Genomic DNA, 22,197 nt, shown 5'->3' with positions numbered 1-22,197 from the left:
ACAGAAGACCTGTCTGTGTGTGATCCACACCAGCCCTGGGATTCAGCTGCTCTCACAAGTGTCTCACAGTCTTATGAATTTACAATTAGATGAAGTCTTGTAACAGTTATACAGTTAATTTAAATAATCAGACTACCTATGGAACTGAGAACTGGGTGGAAATAAAACCAGGATACACATTTTAACCTCTTGGATCAGGAATCTGATCCTCCTGGCTTCAATACTCTGAAGATTCGTGTAAAACCGTTAAAAGCGCTTATTTCAGGGACTCGTGCTCGTTCTCTACTCCTCCACACAGGTACGCTTTGTAACACTTTAATCTGCGAAGTAAACAAATTTTTTTTCCCTGTTTAATTAATTGCATTTCTTGGTTTGCCGCTCTCCTTCTCCAACTGTTATGATTCGCTTCTCTTCACAGCCCGGTATGAATTTTTTTTTTTGGGAGATGTTATATCTGTAAGAAAAGCCCCCCAGGCTCCAGACAGGAGTCTCCTCCTGCGGAGACGCGCTCTGCTCTGTTAGAAAGAGCGCTGTGACGTCACAGACACCAGCAAAAGCGCCGGGATCAGAGAGGGAGACCGCGGGAGGCGCGCTGAGTGCACGGAGGAGAGTTATTGATCTCTGAAGAACCGTAGAATAACCGATTAACTTCACCGATTGGTGAGTACTGATTCATTTCCCATTCTTGACCCTGTTTTAAATATCTAGTAAACAGTCAATAAAGACTGTATCGATCAATTACCATACTGTGTTTAGTGTTAATAATGTTCAATCCGAAATTAAACAATGATTATTCATATTATTATTTAGGTAACTCTATCCTAGAGCTAGAAAATTATATTCCAAGCTGACACATGTATGTAAGTAACAGTTTAAATGCTTTTTTTCCAGTGTTTATAAATCATAAGTATGGTAAACACGGCGACAGGCGTCACGTCACTGTGCGCGTCTAGGTGTCTCGCCTTCGTCACAAAGAGCGATGTGACGTCATGGGTAGCAACTAATACTAATACTAGTGTACTCGTGTTAATATTAGACAGTACGACTGATAGTTTTCATGCTAGTGTTCATGTGAGTAATCATGATGATAGAGCTACTGATAGTTTTAGTTTTAGTGTTCATATTCATGTTAATATTAATTATAATTATAGTGTTATAGTAGTAGTAGTGTTAGTTTTAATGATAGCATTAGTGTAATTATAAGTAGTTTGTGTCAGTGTTAGTAACAATGATAGAATAGTGTATATTTTGGTGATAGTGTTACTGTTGCAATATTAGCAGTATCTGCACTAGTGTTAGTTATAGTGTATCTGTACCTAAGAGTGTATGCCGTGTCTATGTATGTATACGGTGTCTATGTGTGTGTCTGTGAATGTGTGTGAGTGTATGAGTGTCTGATTGTGTGTATAAATTTGTGTTGTGTCTGTGAGTGTGTGTAGTGTCTGTGAGTATAAATGTGTGTGAGTGTGTAGGTGTATATCTGTCAGTGTGTGTGAATGTGTGTGTAGGTGGGCTTGGGCTCCACTGGTGTGTCTGACAGAAGTGGCCCATCAACAGGTGTTGAGGTCCAGAGCCGCTTGCAAATAGAAACACTTTCTAGAGTCCAGACCAACACCCAGAGAGCTGTGAGTCCTCTGTTTTTATCACTATTAGTAGTAATGACAGTAGTAATTCTAACGCGAATAATTGTTAACCGAAACAGCCATCAGAAAATATCGCCTTTGCAATGATGTCACTCCTCTTCTTCATGAATTTACTTTAGTGACAGGAAAGTTTTTGTGTCTGAGTGCCTGCTGCGAATAGTGCGACAAGCCATTTCTCTTCAATATTTTCTGGTGTGGTTATTTTTATTGCATACGAAACATTATTCTCCTTATTAATATTTTACCTGCAAAGTCACAGTGAAACTGCTAGGGCAAATGAACTTTTTATGGATGGAAAACATTCAAAAGGTTTAATGGCTCCAGAGAAGGCTTGAACTCACCACCTCAGCATGACTCCACTGTGCACAGCTGTGCAAGTACCACACACTGACTGATTGCACCACTGGACCTCCCTGAACAAGCTCCTACACAGATTGTAAAAGTGGCACAAATGCAGAGTGAAACTAGGTTTCGGATGTGAATCCATCTCCACATGGGGGAAAGGGACAGTAAAATAGCAAGGAAAATACAAGAGAAGAAACTGAAAGAATTGTGCTTACTGCAAAGTAGGAAGAGCAGGTTGGACAAGTAAAACAGCTTTGCGGATAATGTGAAGTGACATTTTTTGTGTCAATCAGCACACACATTTATCTTCATGTGTCTTAAGGTGTGCAATTTGTATGGTCGTTGAATGAGATTGGTTTATTCACAAGCCCAGTCAATTGACAGTGGAACGCTACCCGACGCATGACTTCATGAAGACTCTCTGTAAGACGATTACATCTTTCAGTTTGAAGTCGCCTCCTTTGCATACAATTGTAGCACTGACACTAAAAGAAAGGATGAGAAATGGCTTTTATCAAGCGATCATAGCATTTGTTTGCCTGAGGATCCTTGTGTGCTGAACTGGCCTCTGGAGAAGTGTAGTGCAGTAAAAGAGAAGGTTTGTGTCACTCAAGACTGTAACAGAACTCAACTTCTTTTATGAGAGTAAATATTTCTGTTGCATCACAGTTCTTAGAATGGTGAAAACAGGAGCACTTTCTCAACATTTTTGACTGAAGTATTTAAAAAGCAAGAAATACTATCACTATGCAATCTAATGCAATTGAGCTCCTACAAATGTAGCAGTCTGATGAAATGACATACAGAATTAGGTGACAATATCGGAAGATGAACACAGAATTGAAATGCACAAGATTCATTTTCAGCAGCAAAAATGCACTCGATTATATTTTACAAGAAAGAAACCTTACATTCACCCACTACATTAGGAGAGAACAGTAGGACAGATAGTTAGTGTCACTGGACACTCCATCACAGAGGCCGATCTCTTCTCCTTCATTATGCTTACTTACACACTCATGATGAACTGTCCTCCAGCGATAGTCAGCTGGCATCACTGTCTCAGACATGATGTTCATGTACATAATATACCTTAATTGTACCTGGCACTGCATTATAATAATTTGATCAAAACAACTGATGAACTAACAATAATCAAATTTTTCTTTCCTTCTTTTAGTGGAGAAAGACTTTGTCCAATAAAGATGCACCAGGCACGCGGACACAGAGAAATACATTGAAAAATCTTCAGTAACTGCAGGAGACACATGCCTGTATGTTTCAAACGTTACTGACAATTGTTCTGCTTTCAATAATCACCAAACCACAAACAAATATTATAATCAGTTACTGCAAGAGAGAACAAACTGATTATTTTAACAATTATTATTATAATTTTAACTTAATAATACTTCCTGTCTATTTACAGTATATTTTACATTAGTGTTTCCTTCCTTGAAAAAACAAATCTTGCTGGTAAGAATGGTAAGAGCTTTGCTTTGAAGCTGCAACAACCTTGGTTTCAATCTGTGTTACTGTAGGACAGGAGTAGACTGAAGAGTCCCCTTGTGCTGTTTGCTTATATATTGGATTATATAAATGCAGAAATCGAAGCCTATCTAATTTTCCTTTCTGCTAAAGACATTTATGTGTTTGGGAAGCATTTTCCTGTCCTTTATGTTCTTGCTAAGCAGTTTCTACATTTTCCTCCTATTGTGATTGTCAGTGAGTACAAGTAGACTGGAACAGTGCAAGACAGGGAAAAAAACCCTAGCTATTGGGAGTGATATTTGAACCCCCACCTCCACTTAGAGACCAGGGCACATAAGCAACATGGAAAGACAAGACTCAGCCATCCTGATGAGTACTAGAAAGCACTGTGCTGAATGCACCCATTGTGTCCAATTTTCTGAAGCTTTAGGACAACTGACACCCGGATGAACACGTGGCGTTTAGCATGACAGTCTTGAAGGCAGGCAATGATTTGTTCCAATAAATATTTTATTGTGTACTTGTTCAAAAAACACAGTCTGTGCGTCCCTAAGTCAGTTTTTCAGGGCATCGAATGATACTTCTAACCTATACTAACAGCTCACCTGATCTGTTTGTGATCACACCATGGAGTGGGGGCTGTACCAAACACACGTTCCTTTTTACACTGAGACGATCATTTATAAATTGGGTGTGAAGAGAGACAAACATTGTCAATTCAAAAGCAGTGCAGATTATGGTAGGACAACAGAAGGATTATGAAGTTATTTTCTTCTTATTATAGAGATTCGTACAGTGCAAGACATTTAAAGACTTAGATAAAGGAACGTCATGATAAGTGAAACAAGCACGGACAGGGTTTGAAACTCCGACTTTCTGTTTACGAGACAAAAGCCTTAACATTTGGCTACCTTGCCTGCAATGCCACCTCCTTCCAATCAAGGCTAACACGTTTTTAAAATAAAATGAAATAAATATTTCGGTACAAATTGCAATGAGAAGAGGAACAGAACAAATATGATTATTACTTTTCAAATTAATTCTATTGAAACTGATTCAATTACATGGGGGCAACAACAACAAAACTGTGATTCTTAACAAGGAGATATTTGGCAGCAGTGGGATTCCAACTCATGCCCTCAAAGGGGCTGGAGCTTTCATCCAGCTCCTTAGACCACTTGGCAAATTACTCTGTACAGTGGCATTTGTAGTCTGACCTTATGGTGTTACAGTATGTAGAAGCAACCCCACCTCCTTTTTCTGAGATGCTTCCTCTTACTTGGTGAAATATTTTCTTCTTTGGTCCTTTGAAAATAGTTCCTTTGTGAAGCAGGCTTCAGACGGTGCTTATAGTGCCCTTGAAGTGATTTTATTTTTACAGGAAGACGCATTCCTAAATGTATCTCTCCTGTTTTAAAAAAGTTTTTTATACAACGCACGAATAGTATTCTACAACGGCGTATTTTATACAACGCACAAATAGTATTCTAATTGCAGACTGCAGATCTGTGCAGCAATCTTACTCGATTTGACTGTAATTCTGAAATACCTTAGCAAACATATTCAGGTTTCCTTGAACCTTTAATAAAAAAGCTACATCGTTTCCAATCTCTGATGTCACTGTAAACTCGGACGTGATACTCCGCAGATGTGCAGTGTGCCTTTCCTCTTGTTGCATTCAAGAGTACTCACTGCATGACCTCCTCACTGCGTGCCCTGTACTCTACAGTGATTTCATTTAGATCAGTGGTTCTCAAACTTTTTGGACCAAATACCACCCCTAATCCAACCAAAGCATCCAAGTACCACCTACAAGTCATCATCTCATAGGAACCCCAGAAATTCTCAATGACCAACATGAGCGTGTGTGTGCGCACACAATCACACACACACACATATAATAAATATTATAATAATAAACTTTATTTGATATAGCGCCTTTAAAGGTGGCTTCTCAAAGTGTTTTACAGGAAAAAAAACCATTAACAACAACTAATAAAAAAGCACCATTTCAGTGAGAGGGGTGAGCCTGTTTAGTTGAGCAAAGCAGAGGTGAATTAATTTTTCGAGCCTTGATACAATTTTTCGAGTCTAACAGATATTAAATCGTCAGGCATTTTCTTGACGGCAAAGGTCTCGCGGTGGATGTTGTAATGCGTACATTATTTTCTGGAGCAACCTCTCTAATTCGTGCAACTACACCGTTATGTCGGCTTGTCATTGCTCTAGCACCGTCTGTACAAACTCAGACGCATTTTATCCAGTCGAGGCCATTCTGTTCGATAAATTTATTCAGAAGCTGAAATATGTGCTCTCCTGTAGTTCCTGTTGGTAGCGATTTACAGAACAGAAAGTCTTCATGGGACGTACCCTCAAACTCGTATCTAACGTAAACGAGCAAATTGACCAAATCGACTACAGACTCATCTAATTGCAGTGAAAAAAATCTGCTCATCTTAACGCGCTCTATCAGTGTACGTTTGATATAATCCTTCATTTCAATAATTCTATGAATGACTGTGTCTTTCACGGGGAGGGGGGCAGCAGGTCGAGCTGTTTAGCAGCTTTTTCTCCACACTTAATACGTGTCAGCTCTTTTGCCAACGGTAAATAAGGTTCTTCAAAATAGTGTAGCTTACCTGCTTTAGCAATCTGCAAGCTTGCATTTTTCCGCGTTTCCGTTTTTATTTCCGTATTTATTTAAAGTTTTTATTTCATGCGCATGGGAGCAAAACACAGAGACGCTCGGTGTATTTTTCTCAAATTAGAACAGTTATTAAATATTTTTCTGGTATCACGCTTTCGTGTGCTCACAAGATTACCTGCGTTCGTAGCACGTATTTCTATGCATTCCTGTGTTTACAACGTTGGCATTGTTCCAAAATCACACACATTCTCCTTTCTCCCTATTTGCTGGAGATACAGTAGCTTTTTTTAAATACAATTGGTCACTTGCATCCGTAGCACGCATTCCTATAGAGTGGTATAGAATTACAGAGTATCTCTTGTGTCCACTGAAGTATTAGCACGCAATGTATCGTAGTACATAGGCTGCGTATTCGACACGTATTAAAATACAAAATATGAAAACCCGTCCCGATTTTTCAGCGCACACAACACAGTTCCAGGGTCATTTGGCGTACCACCAGGCGGCACGCCACGTACCACTGCCGGTACGTGTACCACAGTTTGAGAACCACTGATTTAGATTATCTACTTGGAGTAGAGTGACAAGATCACCTTGAACAATTTCGGTTTGTGAAAGGAAACACTAGAGAAAATACAAGTGATGAACATTTAAAATAACCACAGTACAGCTAGAAAAGTGAAAGATAAAAGACGATTTATAATGACATTCACAATAGATTTAAGAAAAGCACGACTTGAATCCTGGACCCTCAGATTAAAAGTCTGATGCTCTACCGACTGAGCTATCCGAGCTCTAGAAGAAAAGACACTCTCAGGGTCCTCACAAGTCACATGTCTCTTCTTGTGCCAAAGTGCAGTCATACCTGACCCATCTGGAATGACCACTGACAGACTTTATCCAGAAGCGACAGCACCATCATTCCCAGTAGAATGAGAGAGAAATACAGCATGACATGGAGAGTCAAGGGTCTCCCACAATCCATCTTTCCTCACATGACTGATTTTTTCACTAACATTTTGACCTTTTCACAGTCCGATTTTTTCACATTTAATAAGATCTTTTAAACAACAACATTTAAGAAAAAAAAATGGAACATTTTTTTGAACAATAATTAAAAAAAAATCTTTCCATGCCTTGGTTGTATAAGTGTGCACACCCTTTATAAAGGAAGTTGTAACTATGCTGAAATTTAACCAGTCACATTCCAGATCATGTACAAAGGTTATTTGCCTTTGCCAGACATCAATTGTATTGATTCTGATTAGTCCTAATTTATATCAGCTGATCTCATATAACCAACTGATCTGGGAGAACAAACGTTCAAACTGCACGGCGGAACTTGAAGAGAAATCCATTCACCAAAGAATGTTGTTACAAATTATCCGCCGAGCTGTTTTATGTATCCAGCCACCTCTTTCCTTCCTAGTTTGCAGTGAGCACAATTCTTTCAGTTTCTTCTCTTGTATTTTCCTTGCTATTTTACTGTCCCTTTCCCCCAAGTGGAGATGGATCTGCAACCGAAACCCAGTTTTCGCCCTGTGTTTCTGCAGCTCAAGTCTGTATGAGGAGAAGGAGTTACACAGCTCCAGTTGTGCAATCGGTCAGCGTGCGGTACTTCTACAGCAGAGTCATGCCGAGGGTTTGAGTTCGAACCTCACCTGAAGCAGTGTAGCCTGTGTCTTAAGCTACCGAAAGCAACTGACGAGCTTAGGTGCTTTTAGGTATTTGCTGGAGATTTGGTCTAAATAAACAAGTAAAGGTTTATTCCAAAGAAGGCTCCACAGCCAAAACATTATGTTTTCTTCTCATTTCAGCATGGAATAAACCTTTCCTCATTCCTTTGCAGCCCATGCATGCTGACACAGCTACTTACTTAAGTTACCATCAGCTGTGGACCTCCAACTGACCTGAGTGATATCTACTTAGATGAGAGGAGCACGATGGAGTACCGAAAACTTGAAAAAGCTCTCGCAGTTAGATTCTGTGTTGTTGTTGTTTCCCAGATATGTTTTTAATGTTCTTTTTCTTTATTTTTTGAAGTTGTTTCATTTGTTTGTTTGTTTTTATAGTTGTTAGTCCTCTACAGGGATTTACCTAGGTTCCCTGAAGACTTCTCGTTTTGTGGTTGTTGTGTTTTCGTGTTACAATTTTTTTTTTTCTATTGATAGGACCCCCCGCATTACTGTGGGACTAGTTAACTTTAGTTCTTACATTCTACCTGAAATTGCCTCAATAACTACAACTCTTTTTTCTATATTTAACTACAGTTGCTTTCCAGACACCGCAACTATTCACGATGAATCTTATGAATACGTCTTTATGAATAATAGTATTATTTATTAATAATTAACTTTAATGTATATTTTTATTAGTAGCTGTATTACAGGTAATGCATGTACAGCCTTTAATATGCGATAGTGAATTTGCAGGTATCTTGGGGAGGGAAGAGAACTGAAATTTAGGAAATACATATTTAAAGGGGGTGCAAGTCACCTCTGTCACATCTGGGTGTTAACTGAATAGATTTGTGGCATTATTTATTGTGTTTTAACTCTATACTTGTGTTTCTCAGGAGACGGCAGAAATATTGGGGATTTGTGGCTACAGAAAATAGTTTGAACTTTACAGGCAAATGTAAGGTTATGTTTAAGAAAAAAAAAACTTATTTTCAACTTTTTCAACGTGATTATTTAAGACAGTTGTTCGGAACAGTATGTCTTCTCATATCTGTGGCTGTGGTCCTACAATAACGGTGATGAAACAGACGTTATGTGCAGAAAGAACTGGAGATGGAACAGGAGACTCACCCAGTCTATAGTAAGGTTGTGTAGGACCGCACACACTAGGAAGAGTGTTGAGTAGCGGGTGTAAAACCTTCACGAGCCAGACAGGAATCAAACCTGCAATCTTCTGATCCGAAGTCAGACGCGTTATCCATTGCGCCACTGGCCCCACTATCATCTTACTCAACTGCACTACAGTGAGCTCAGAGCCGCTACTAGTAATACATTGTCCAGATCCGCATTTTCTCAATTAGATTCACGTGTTTTTTACGTGTGTCTAATTACTACGTCTTTCATTTTGTCTGGTTTTATAAAAATGTCTCTTGAAAACAGACAAAGGGTTTATGTGTCTCCCTGAAATTCACACACGAAGGAAGTCACACGAGGAAGGAAAGATATCGCGTTTAAAGAGAATCCAGAGTGGAGACGCCGGCGAATGAAAACGAAGCTTCATATAGTACGAGCGCACTACCACTGAACTAAACTCCTGATAGTGAACTTTTTCCGCAGGTTAATTGTGTTAGGAAATGTGAACAGTCAACAGAGCGCATTTTAAAGGCCAAAGCAAGACAATTAGATGTGAAGAGAATTCTGCTTCTCTGTTTACTGAGCTTTCGGTGAACGTCAAAGTGAAAGACAAATTCGCTATTTTCACTTTTTAATTAAGGAACAAGAAAACACCATCCTTCGAGCCGGATTCAAAACAGCTACATAACAATCGTCCGCTGCTTTTTTAAACAGTTTTACGCTCTAGCAACTGAGCTATCGAAAGGTCGACTCCAACCGCACACGTTTTGTCATACGCGTAGCCCAATGTAGTGTAGAGTTCCTGTTTATATAAATCGCAGTTCGACATCAAAATACTCACTAACAGTCTCGTTTAGTAGAAGAAATGGACCAGGATTCTACTGTATAATCTTCCAGAGGTCTTACAAAACGTTTGGAGGGACATCAGTGCAGGTGGAAATTGACTCTTTTTCTAGTGGGATCAGTACCATATAAAACCTTTCTTTTGGATTGAGAAGAGGATCATGGTGACACTCAAAACATCCCTGTCTTTGCTTCTTACGAGGACTTTTGAGCTGCAAACATCGGTTCAAAACAAAACTCTGCTACTGCAGTTGCTTCTTGGAGGGTTTCTTCAAATCTTTCAACTGAACGTCTTGGGATATTGACGATGATATAATACAGATTGTGGTTTTCTTTTGATCGAAAATTTTATTAAAATATGAGCCTCTTTTACCTTTGTCTTGGATGTTTCGCAAGGTATAATACTTTCCCTTGCATCCTCAGATAAACATTCTAAATACCACAAAGTTACAATATATGGAATAGCATTTATTTTTACATATGTTTTAAAATGTACTCTTATTTAAAGCTACATTTAGTGCTAGGTAAAGATAACGTTGCTAATACTGATGTAGTAGAAATGTAAGATGAATTGATAGCTTTATCTGAGCTAAAAAAGTCCTAAAACGCCTCCTATAACAGGAAAGGACTCGTAGCAAGATTAAACTCCAAACGTTGCTATTACATTATGCATTATGTAAACACGACCCATTTCAGCTTCTGGTGAGTGCAGTTTTTCCAAATTGAATCAAAACTACAGCTCGAATGAAATAAAAAAAAGTTTATGTGTCTCTTTGCTGTAACAACTCTGCCAAAACTATTCAGATAAATCAGAATAGCATCAGAACGTGACTAGATTTTATTGGATATTAGGAAATTTATTTGTGTGCATTTCCCCCTACGATCATAATACCTTCCTGTTTTCATCGTGTTTGTTGTTTCTGCCTGTGATCTCGGAAATAAAGTATGTGTTCACCGAAATATTCCGGGAGTTTGCTGTGGTTTGAGAGGAGTGTATGAAGGTAATGAATGAGGGAGGACACGCGCATTCAGCACGGGGAGCGCAGAGCAATGAGCCGCGCCTGCAGCTCGCTGAGTCTTTTCTTATATAACCACTGAGTCCGGACACACAGCGTTTCCAGCCCGTGTTGGAGATTTACAGTTCAGAAAACGACTGTCTCGAGCAGAAACTGATCTTCCTGCTTTAGTTAAGGTTATCGGAATCGGCGGCTGCTGTGGGGGTATAGCGCTTGTATCTCTCTTCTCTGGCTAAACACTATCTACTGTAAAGTATAGAAATAGACAGAAGATGAAATACAGCTACAAATACTTCAGTAAGGCCGAGCAGATAGGAAAGTTTAAATCAAATGTTCTATAACTCGATCTGCCTATATTTTCGAACTCTCTGTTCGAGCTCTGATATAATCCTCTCTGCTCCTGTCGTTGTCACTCTGCATTCCGTAGGGCTACAGGTTGATTTCACAATGCCACAATTAATTAAATACAGGAGAAACCGCACGGACAGCAATATGTTTTAAGAAATCTTCTTCTGGATTTATATTTCGGTCTTTCTCCTTTAAATGCATACCTTGCCGTAAATCTTTACTCGATTACAGGCACCCCAAACAGTTTTTAAGGCAGAAATCGAACCCCATTTGATTTTCTGCTAATAACGTGTAAGTGTTCACGAAGCATTTCCCTGCACATCGGGTGCCCACAAATCGGTTTCTCCGTTTTCCTCTTCCTGTCGTTGTTAGCGAGCACAAGAAGACGGGACAAATGCAAGAGAGGGAAAAGGGAGCGGCTGTCAAGAGTGAGATTTGAACCCACGCTTCTATTCAGAGACCAGGGGGTGAGTTTCCCGAAAGCATCGTAGCGCTAAGAACATCGTAAACTCGCTCTTAAGATCGATCGTTGATTTACGAGTGTTTCCTAAAACCTATCGTAACTAAAGTAGAACGTTATAATCCTTCGTAATCTACGTGCTCCCCGACCCACTCGTTAATCACTAAGTGCTTCTTAAACTGGCTACCTCTTGCGCCAACCTTAGCGACAGAGATCGCCAGACAGAGCACATTCAATTCACATCATGGGAATTCTCTGGAAATATAGAATACTAAGATTTTATATTAAGGATTTTGATATTTTGTTGTACTATGTAAGAGGAAATTCGAAAAAAGAACATTTATTTATACAGTTATGAATTTATTAGTCATCTTGGGTAAATTTCATATTCATAAATCAAATGTTTTAATAATACTCCCTCTTTTAGTACTTTTGGGGTGGGGTTTAAATTGTATTTAAATTCCATAAAGAACGTGAAACATGTAACATGTATTACAATGTAGCGCCACGCAGGGCGGGCTGAGAACAGCACCTGGGGACTACCGGACTGTATATAGTGGGACGGAGGCTGAGATACAGTCTCTTCCCTTCGTGTGTGTGTATGTTAGTGTAGGTGCAGCGCTGTAACCCCTGTCCCTGTGTGTGTACCTTTCCCGATTCGAGTTATTAAATGTGTTGTTCAACCCCATTCCCTGAGTCCTACGCCTGTTCCATTCCGTACCGAAACCCGCGGTCCATACAATATTTTAAGTTCGAATGCCGTTTTATGTTCTGTCTTGATTGTTGACGGTAAAGCTTAGACCTACTTGTTTTTAAATTTGATTATAGGTCCTGTATTTGTTGAGTGACACGTGCCAAGCTTAGTAGTTAATTTTTCCAGATGTCATGTTAATAAGACCAATTAAAAAGGAGTTCCAACACACCCAACAACTTTAAATAACAACAGTATTTTCTCTTGAAACACTGTGATTCCTAACGATGGCAGCGTGACAAAAAATATTGCTTTAAATCAAAGACGTCGTGCAGGACGCATACACTGTTCACACAGTTAAACTTGGTTTTCTTTTACAGCATGTCAGTCATTTATTTTATTACACCATATAATGAAAGTATTGTCAATCAATTGTTTGTCAATCGACTTGTGATGCTTTTTGCTAAGCGACTTCAGGGGCGGGGTTAACAAAGAAGTACTTTATACTCGCTCGTTAAATGATCGATTAAGAGGGGTTTTGGGAAACCCACGAAAAAGTAGCTTGTATGTTACCTACGTACATCGTAAAGTTGCTCGTTCGTCTCTAAGATTCATCGTTTTCGGGAAACTCACCCCAGAACACCCAAGCGATGAAAAGACAGGAGTCCTTGAGTCTGGCGCCTTAGACCACTCGGCCATCCTGATAAGGTACTGTAGGTTTATTCCATGCTGAAAAGAGAAGGAAACACAATGTTTCAGCTGTGGAGCCTTCTTTGATTGTGACTCGAAGTAAACCTTTACCTTTCCTTGTTCGTTTGATGTTAATTTATCTCCGTCAAATACCTAAGAGTATCTAAACTCGACAGTTGCTTTCAGTAGCTAAAGACAGGCTATACTGCTCCAGGTGAGGCTCGAACTCACAAAGAGGGTAAAACGCCTGATTGTCGGGAGTGGGATTTGAACCCGTGCCTCTATTTGGAGAGTGAAACACAAAGCTTAAAAGACACGAAGCTGTGAATTTGCTGTTTTAAACAGCTCGACTATTCTGAAAAAATGTGTGCTGATTACACCAGTCGCATTCGATTTTCCGTAACTTTAGGACGATTGATACTACTGGACTAACACAATTTGTGGCGTTTAGCATGACATGGAAAATGGTACCGGAGCATTCGGGTCCGGACTACCAGACTCAGAAACAGTTTTTACCCCCGCACTATCAAACTCCCAGCCTCTCTCACTCTCTCCTCACCTCTCACCTATGATCTGAACCTCACAGTGCCTTCTTTCTTACCAAAAACCCAAACACACATTGAAAATCTGCCTCTACCATACATGTCAAAAGCTCACTCCCCATCATTTCTATCCCTTTATTTCATTCTTTTGATGCATGTTTTTGCACATAACCTGTTACCTTTTTGTTATTTTGCACACTGCCTATTGTTGTTTTTTGCACATCGGCTGTTGTCTCTGTCTTTCTTTTGTTATACAATTGTATTGTTGTTGTGTTTTTTTCGTTGTACCCAGTGGGCAAAAGACGTATAATATACGTCTATTAAACGCATACCTTAAACGTCTAAATGTGGTCCGCAATTCGTCTAGAATGAAATTCTAATATACGTCTATTGTTATACGTCAATTATACGTCTATGATTAGATGTTCATTATACGTAAATGGTTAGAGTTCTATTATACGGATAAATTTAGAAGACAATTATACATATATGGTAGGAGTTCCGGATAACTTTAGAGGTCTATTATACGGATAACTTTAGAGGTCTATTATACATCAAAGATAGGTTTTACAGGTGTAGAAACTAGTAAATCAACCCAATGATTTGGTTTAGAAATTTATTCTGAAAATACACATTCACACCTGAAAAATATGTATTTCAAATTATACATTGTATACAATCAATCAACAATCAACATACTTGTACATACTTTTGGTGAACAAAAAAATTTGCTTGCATTTCATCTTTCGCAAGCTATATGATTTAAAAAAAACAAGTTGTTCTGCAAAGGAAATTAATAAACGCATAAAACCAAATCAAGACCTCTTTGAGTGTCCCAAATTACATGTTCTGTAAAACAAGACAGGAAAAAAGGTACCGCTGGCATTCAGATCCAGGATCTCCTCTTTATGAAACAGGTGTTTTAACCAGCTTTACCACAGCACCGGCAGAACACTATTCTTATACAGGTGGGTACCCACCCTCAAACCTTTGTTCTCCCGCTACTTTACCTTTGCCTACTGTCCTGTCTCTCTCACACATGAAGAAGACTCCACGGCCGAAACATTGTGTTCTCTTTCTTCTTTTTTTCAGCATGGAATAAACCTATTATCTATTCTTATACAGCCGCTTGGACACACCGCTCTGAGACATCTGAGGTCGATGTGCGCTGAGCCTGGTCGCCGAGCAAAATCATGCCCAAGGGGAAGTGGTATGCGAGACGAGGTGGCCGAGTGGTTAAGGCGATGGACTGCTAATCCATTGTGCTTTGCACGCGTGGGTTCAAATCCCACCCTTGTCGGTTTATGTCTTCGACTTGTGATCCGTTTCTAAGTTGGACTTGCTATCTTTATCTACTGTAGTAGAGTAGTAATATTTCTAGCGTTGGCTGAATATGGCTTACAGCAGTAGCTGACAGATATAGTCTCTTAATAGGTTAAATTTATGCTTTGTACTGCTTTCACCTGACATTAATAGTAGTCCTGATGAACGATTTAGGGACATGGCGCATCTTGAAAATGTTCTTGTTAATTTCAGTTTGGAAAAAATGCACTCACCAGAAGCAGAAACTGGTCGTATCTGCAAAATGCGCAATGCAATAGCACTGTCTTGCTATGAGTCCTTACCTGTTACAGGAGGCGTTGTAGGACTTTTTTAGCTCAGAAAAAGCTATCAATTCATCTTACATTTCTACTCCATCAATATTAGCAATGTTATCTTTACTAAGCTCTAAATATAGCTCTAAATAAATGCAAATTTTAAAATACATTTTAAAATAAATGCTATTCCATATATTGTAACTTTGTGGTATTTAGAATTTTTATCTGAGGATGCAACGGAAAGTATTATACAAATGTGAAAGAGGCTTGTATTTTAATACAATTTTCGATCAAAAGAAAACCAAAATCCGTATGATATTACCATCAATATCCCTCGATATTGACGTTCAGTTGAAAGATTTGAAGAAACTCTCAAAGAAGCAACTGCAGTTGGAGAGATTTGATTTGAACTGATGTTCGCAGCTCAATAATCCATTCGTCCTCGAAAGAAGCAAAGGTTAGTATGTTTTGAGTGTCAACATGATCCTCTTCTCAATCCAAACGAAAGGTTTTATGTGATCCTGATCCCACTAGAAAAAGAGTCAATTTCCGCCAGCACTGATATCCCTTTAAATGTTTTATAAGAACTCTGGACGTTTATAGAGTAGAAGCCTGGTCCATTTCTTCTACTAAACGAGACTATGGGAGTGGGTATTTTGATGTCGAACTGGGATTTAAATAAAGAGGAACACTACACTACATTGGGCAACGCGTGTGACAAAACGTTTATTTTCTGACCTCTCGATAGCTCAGTTGCTAGCTCTTAAGATTGTTGAAAAAGCAGCGAGTATTTCTTATGTCCCTGGTTTGAATCCAATTCAAAGGATGGTGTTTTCTTGTTCCTTAATCAAAAAGGGAAAATTGCGAATTTGTCTTTCACTTTGATGTTCACCCGAAAGCTCAGTATACAAAGAAGTAGAGGCTCCTGTTCTGAATAATCCTCAAGTCTGATTGTTTTGCTTAGACCTTTAAAATGTACACTGTTGACTGTTTGCGCTTCCTAACACAATTAAAAACCCGCCGACAAACTTACCGATCGGGAGCTTAGTTCAGTGATAGCGCGCACTTAAGACGCTCCGTTTTCTATCGCCGGCATTTTTGTATTCTCTTTCATCGCGATATCTTTTATTCTTCGTGTGTGAATTTCAGGGAGACTCATAAACCCTTTGTCTGTTTTAAAGATACATTATTTTAAACCAGACATAATGAAAGACGTAGTAACTAGACACATGTACAAAACACATGAATAGTAGCGGCTCTGAACTCAATGTGGTGCTGGATGGGAATGCAATACAAACGCCAATGGCACAATGGATAACGTGTCTGATTACGGATCAGAAGACTTTAGGTTTCTACTCCTTACTGGTTAGTGAAAAAGCTTTTAAACCACGCTATTCAACACTGACATCGTAGTGTGTGCGGTCCTACACAACCTTCCCAGTGGGCAAAAGACGTATAATATACGTCTATTAAACGCATACCTTAGACGTCTAAATGTGGTCTGCAATTCGTCTAGAATGAAATTCTAATATACGTCAATTATACGTCTATGTTTAGACGTTCATTATACATAAATGGTTGGAGTTCTATTATACGGATAAATTTAGAGGACTATTATACATATATGGTTGGAGTTCCGGATAACTTTAGAGGACTATTATACGTATATGGTTAGAGGTCTATTATACGGATAACTTTAGACGTCTATTATACGTATATGGTTAGAGGTCTATTATACGGATAACTTTAGACGTCTATTATACGTATATGGTAAGAGGTCTATTATACGGATAACATTAGAGGTCTATTATACGTATATAGGTAGAGGTCTATTATACATCAAAGATAGGTTTTATAGGTGTAGAAACTAGTAAACCAAGCCAATGATTAGGTTTAGAAATGTATTCTGAAAATACACATTCACACCTGAAACATATGTATTTCAAATTATACATTGTATACAATCAATCAACAATCAACATATGGGCAATAATCATAAAAAACACAACTAGTCTTAAACTTCAGCTACAAATTCTGGTAACATGGCAATATACAGTATAGTAATGACAAACACAAACTAATTACATTAACACACTAACTCAAAACCACATTTTGATTCAAATATACATTTTAAAATGTACAACTTCTATATTTCCAAGAAAAAAAATATTACAATGCAATGCAAATATTACAAATATTTGCAATGTATTTGCAAACCCTGTCTAATTGTCCTAACAGTTAGAACCAAAAACCTATTATTTTCAGTGTCCAGATCTCCTGGCCCCCTGCCTTGCATATGCATTTTTCAAGTAACACATTGCGTGCTCCTTTATTTCTTTTTCTGTCGATGTAGGGTGGGACTTCAGCACCGCAGCTAGGAGAAAATTATATAATATTACTTCCCAAATAAATGATGATTAATATCTTCTTTAGTATAATCTAAAAAATGAACGGTTTACTAAGCTCAAAGCTGAAATAAATGTATAAAATTTGGCTTGCATCATAGCAGTTGAGCAATAAAGTCTGTCCTAATTAAAGAGTACCCAAAGTTTGAAAGTACAACATAGAATAAGAATAGAGAAACGGCAAAACGATTTTGTGTCATCTTCCCCATTCACACTATTTTTATGTGCCATTTTTTGCTTATTCACGTACTATTTTAATCAAAATAATATTAAGAAAGATCTGTATGTATTCAGATACTATTATTATTGTTCATACTTACTCGTCAAAAGAGGATTGCTGAGATATTTGCGGATATACTTCTACGTTTGAAAAACGTGTCCAAAATGGTGACCAACGAATATTAGCAATGCATTGTGGTATATAACCGGAAAATATGCTGGGTTCGATATTTTCTCAACGTATGCGTTTATTAATGTTGTCGATATTATGGTTGAAATTTAACATTGATAATACATCGCGGCTATGTGCCCCCTGCTATGAGCTGATGTGCAATTTTAACGCATGCAGTTAGTAAGGATCGGTCACTGTTGTATGGTATTATATATAATGACATTATGGAATAGGATGGGGACAGGCCTGGCATCACGGGGGGAGGGAGGAATGTCGCCCCTTCAGTTTTGGGCAAAAAGATTTACCTAACTTAATTTGCGTCCTAAAAAAATAGTTGTACTTTGTCAATGGTCAGACAACACTAAATGACACGAACAGTCACTCAGTCTGTTTGATGGGCAGGAGGGCTATCCGTCCAGGAACTGCACATATCAGTGTTGTTATTGAGTGTCAACATTACGATCCTGTTTGCTCATGTGGACCGATTCCTTGCAGTAGTTTATCATTATACTTAAAATCGTTATATAACTAGGACTAGTTATAGCAGTCTGTGCTTTCTGTTGGTTTTACAACATTTTTTTCTTAACGATTCAGAACGTCCATGTAGCTGCAAAAATGAACGCTTATGGTACTTTTCGCTCCAGGCAATACAAACCGTGAGAGTGACGAAAAATGTGAAACTGAACTTCATCGCAAATACCAGATTGCTAGTCGTTATCTTCTATCATGAAGCACTAATCAATGGCATAGCTGCGAGATTTCATTTGGGTAGCTGCACCGTACAGCTCCGTTTCAACCGAAATATCACCCCCCCTCAGAATTTCAGACGCCCCCCTACAGATTTTTCCCCGGGCACCGCGCACTGATGGGGGACGGGGTGTCCAGGAAATGGTATCAACTTTTCTCAAGAAAATAAAAATAGAAACTCTATAGGCACTCAAACATTTTACTGTTTTTTTTCGGGCAGGTGGCAAGACCCCCTCAGCAAAACCCTTGTATGCCAAGCTGTGGGCATTGATTCGTCGAATATACGTATATTTACGGCGAAAATACGGCTATACGTATATATACGTCGCCTCGACGTATAATCAACGTCGAATTGCAACCGTAAAATCGACGACATGAATAAACGCATATATAACGTCGAAAACACATCTAACACAGTGCCTGAGGCTTTTTACTGTATGTATCGTGTCGCAGTAATTAATTTACACGTGTATAATAAATATAGTAAATATAATAAATTAATTACTGCGAAAATAATTTACTTCGTACACTGTGCAGAGTGCCGTATACTCTTAGTTGCGGCACACACGATACATACAGTAAAAAGCCTCAGGCACTGTGTTAGATGTGTTTTCGACGTTATATATGCGTTTATTCATGTCGTCGATTTTACGGTTGCAATTCGACGTTGATTATACGTCGAGGCGACGTATATATACGTATAGCCGTATTTTCGCCGTAAATATACGTATATTCGACGAATCAATGCCCACTGGGTATGGCAGCCGCGCCGAGAAGCTTTGCTTATGCCCATCTTTTTCCACCGCTTCTACTGAACCTCGGAGCTGCAGGAGGAAGGGCTGACTTTAGAAAGAGCTCTTAAAGTCGCTAGAATTCATGAAGCAGCTCAAGCAGAATCAAGAATGCTTTCTGACCACAGTGACAAAGTGACACTGAACGGGGTGCTCGCTCAAACTTTACAAACAAAAGCCGAGCAGCAGGACGCAGTCATGCTAGAGATATAGAAGAACAGGGGACGGCTGACATTACATGTTGACAACGCACAAAGCAGATGAATGCGGAGCGTGAACAGCAAAATGTCTACACTGTAAGAAAACAGGACATTATGCACACGTCTGCAGAACATCACGTCCGAGTTTAAGGAGAGCAACATCAGAGATTGGAAGCTAAGGAGTTTCAGGTCTGTGTTTTTATTCTAGGTTCAAGAAAGTCTGAATACCTTTGCAAGAAGTATTTCAGAATCCCAGTCAAATCCAGTACGAATGCCCCATAGATCTGCATTGTACAATTAGTATACTGTTTGTCCGTTGAATCAAACACGCCTTATGAAGCATTTCTAAAACAGGAGAGATCGTTAGGGAATGCGTCTTCCTGTAAAAATAAAATGACTTCAAGGGTACTATAAGCAGAGGTGTGAAAGCCTGCTCTACTGAAGAACTATAGCCAGAGATGCCAAAGAGGTCGAGATTTCACCACGTGAGAGAAAGCATCTCAGAAAAAGAAGTTGCGGTCGTTTCCACGCGTTATAAAACCACTAGGTCAAACAACAAGAGCTGAAGAGCCGCTGTTGAGAGTAACGCGGCCAAGCGCTCTAAGGAGCTGGCTTAAACCTCCAGTCTCTTCAGGAGCATCTGTTGGAGTCGCACTGCTACAGCGTATCTCCTTGTTAAGTATCCCTTTTATTGTTGTTGCTGCCTCCAGGCGATGTAAACCAGATTCAGAAAAAAAATAATTTGAACAACATTATTCCTATGTTGTTTGAAGGCGCGGTGGCCAAGTGGTAAGGCGTCGGTCTCGTAAACCGAAAATCGTGGGTTCAAACCCCACCTGTGCCTGTTTCATTTGTCACTGCTTTCCTTTAGTTTCAAAGTCTTCAAAAAACTCGGAATGTAGGAGTCTGAATAGTAAGAGAGCGTAACTGTCGCCAGTGATTAGTATTCTTGCATATCCTGCCTTGTTTTTTAGTCGACAAAGCTTGTTTCTCTTCACACCCATCTTCCGAATGATCACCTCAGCATTGGGAAGGAACGTGCGCTTGGTACAGCCCCCCACTCCACGGTCTGATCACAAACAGATCGGGTGAGCTGTCAGTCCAGGTTGGAAGTAACGTTCGAAAGCACTAAAAATCTGACTTAGGAACGAGAAGACCGTGTTTTTTTAAACGAGTAAACGATAAAATAATAGTTCAGGTGGGTAGCTGCGTCAGCATGCGTATATACTGCCTGCAAGACTATGTCAAGTTCAAGTTCAAGTTTATTGTCATTATACTTATACACAGGTATATGGTATAACGAAATGCTATTTAGCTAGCTCTCGGACATAAGTAGTACAAAGAAAAAAACACAACAACACAACAACAATACAATTGTATTACAAAAGAAAGACAGAGACAACAGCCGATGTGCAAAAAACAACAACAGGCAGTGTGCAAAACAACAAAAAGGTAACAGGTTATGTGCAAAAACATGCATCAAAAGAATGAAATAAAGGGATAGAAATTATGGGGAGTGAGCTTTTGACATGTATGGTAGAGGTAGATTTTCAATGTGTGTTTGGGTTTTTGGTAAGAAAGAAGGCACTGTGAGGTTCAGATCATAGGTGAGAGTGAGAGAGGCTAGGAGTTTAATAGTTTGATAGTGCGGGGGTAAAAACTGTTTCTGAGTCTGGTAGTCCGGACCCGAATGCTCCGGTACCGTTTTCCATGTCATGCTAAACGCCACAAATTTTGTTCGTCCAGTCGTATCAATCGTCCTAAAGTTACGGAAAATCGGATGCAACTGGTGCAATCAGCACCCATTTCTTCAGGATAGTCGAGCGTTTTAAAACAGCAAATTCACAGATTCGTGTCTTTTAAGCTTTGTGTTTCGCTCTCCAAATAGAGGCACGGGTTCAAATCCCACTCCCGACAGTCAGGCGTTTTACCCTGTCTTTTTTACCTGCCTTTACACTGTTTCAGTCTTGTTGTGCTCGCTGACAATCACAGTACGAGGAAAACGGAGAAACTACTTAGAAAAAACATAACGGACAGAAAAAAGCTTCGTAAACACGTGAATGTGATTAGCAGCAGTAAGGTATGCATTCAAATGTTTAAGGCTGATTTATAAAAGCAGCAGAAGAAAGGTGCAGCCTTTGTGAGAATTCGCGGGTTTTTATGCTGCTTGGACTTCTTTCAAGTCTATGAAGTGATCCCCGTTTTATTTTCATTTTCAAACTTCAGAACCGAATAACAAAAAGGTTTCATGTGTGACAGCATTCTGTTGCAAATACCGTTTCCACGATGTATTCAGCGACGGGAATGAAATATTTTAGTGCTGGCTCAAATGCGAGGAATTTCAGAAAAAACAACTCTTGCAGTAAACGACAAATTTAAAGCGTGTAGTCAGCATGAACAGAACAACGCAATGTTCTGTAAAAACGATCTGAAGCCGCAATTACTCTTTTATCTCGGGCAGTTCATTCCGATACGATGTTTCCGCAGAATAAATGAAATGCCGAACTCCAAACATGTTGTTGCCATTATTGTTACT

At 39.2% G+C, this 22,197-nt stretch overlaps 3 non-coding genes across 3 annotated transcripts; 2 read left to right on the top strand and 1 right to left on the bottom strand.

Annotated features, from left to right (window-relative positions):
* Nucleotides 1-9,008: 9,008 nt before the first annotated feature.
* trnar-ucg (transfer RNA arginine (anticodon UCG)) lies at nt 9,009-9,081 on the bottom strand. The gene has a single exon. It is a non-coding gene; the product is annotated as a tRNA-Arg (tRNA).
* Nucleotides 9,082-14,747: 5,666 nt separating this feature from the next.
* Nucleotides 14,748-14,829, top strand: trnas-gcu (transfer RNA serine (anticodon GCU)). Its single transcript has one exon. It is a non-coding gene; the product is annotated as a tRNA-Ser (tRNA).
* A 5,604-nt stretch (nt 14,830-20,433) lies between these two features.
* trnat-cgu (transfer RNA threonine (anticodon CGU)) lies at nt 20,434-20,505 on the top strand. Its single transcript has one exon. It is a non-coding gene; the product is annotated as a tRNA-Thr (tRNA).
* Nucleotides 20,506-22,197: the final 1,692 nt, after the last annotated feature.

The sequence above is a fragment of the Atractosteus spatula genome, chromosome 10, assembly GCF_055471065.1.
Source record: "Atractosteus spatula isolate fAtrSpa1 chromosome 10, fAtrSpa1.hap1, whole genome shotgun sequence".
NCBI lineage: Eukaryota > Metazoa > Chordata > Actinopteri > Semionotiformes > Lepisosteidae > Atractosteus > Atractosteus spatula.
Note: the sequence above shows the minus strand (reverse complement) of the source record. Positions and strands in the feature narration are given on the sequence as shown.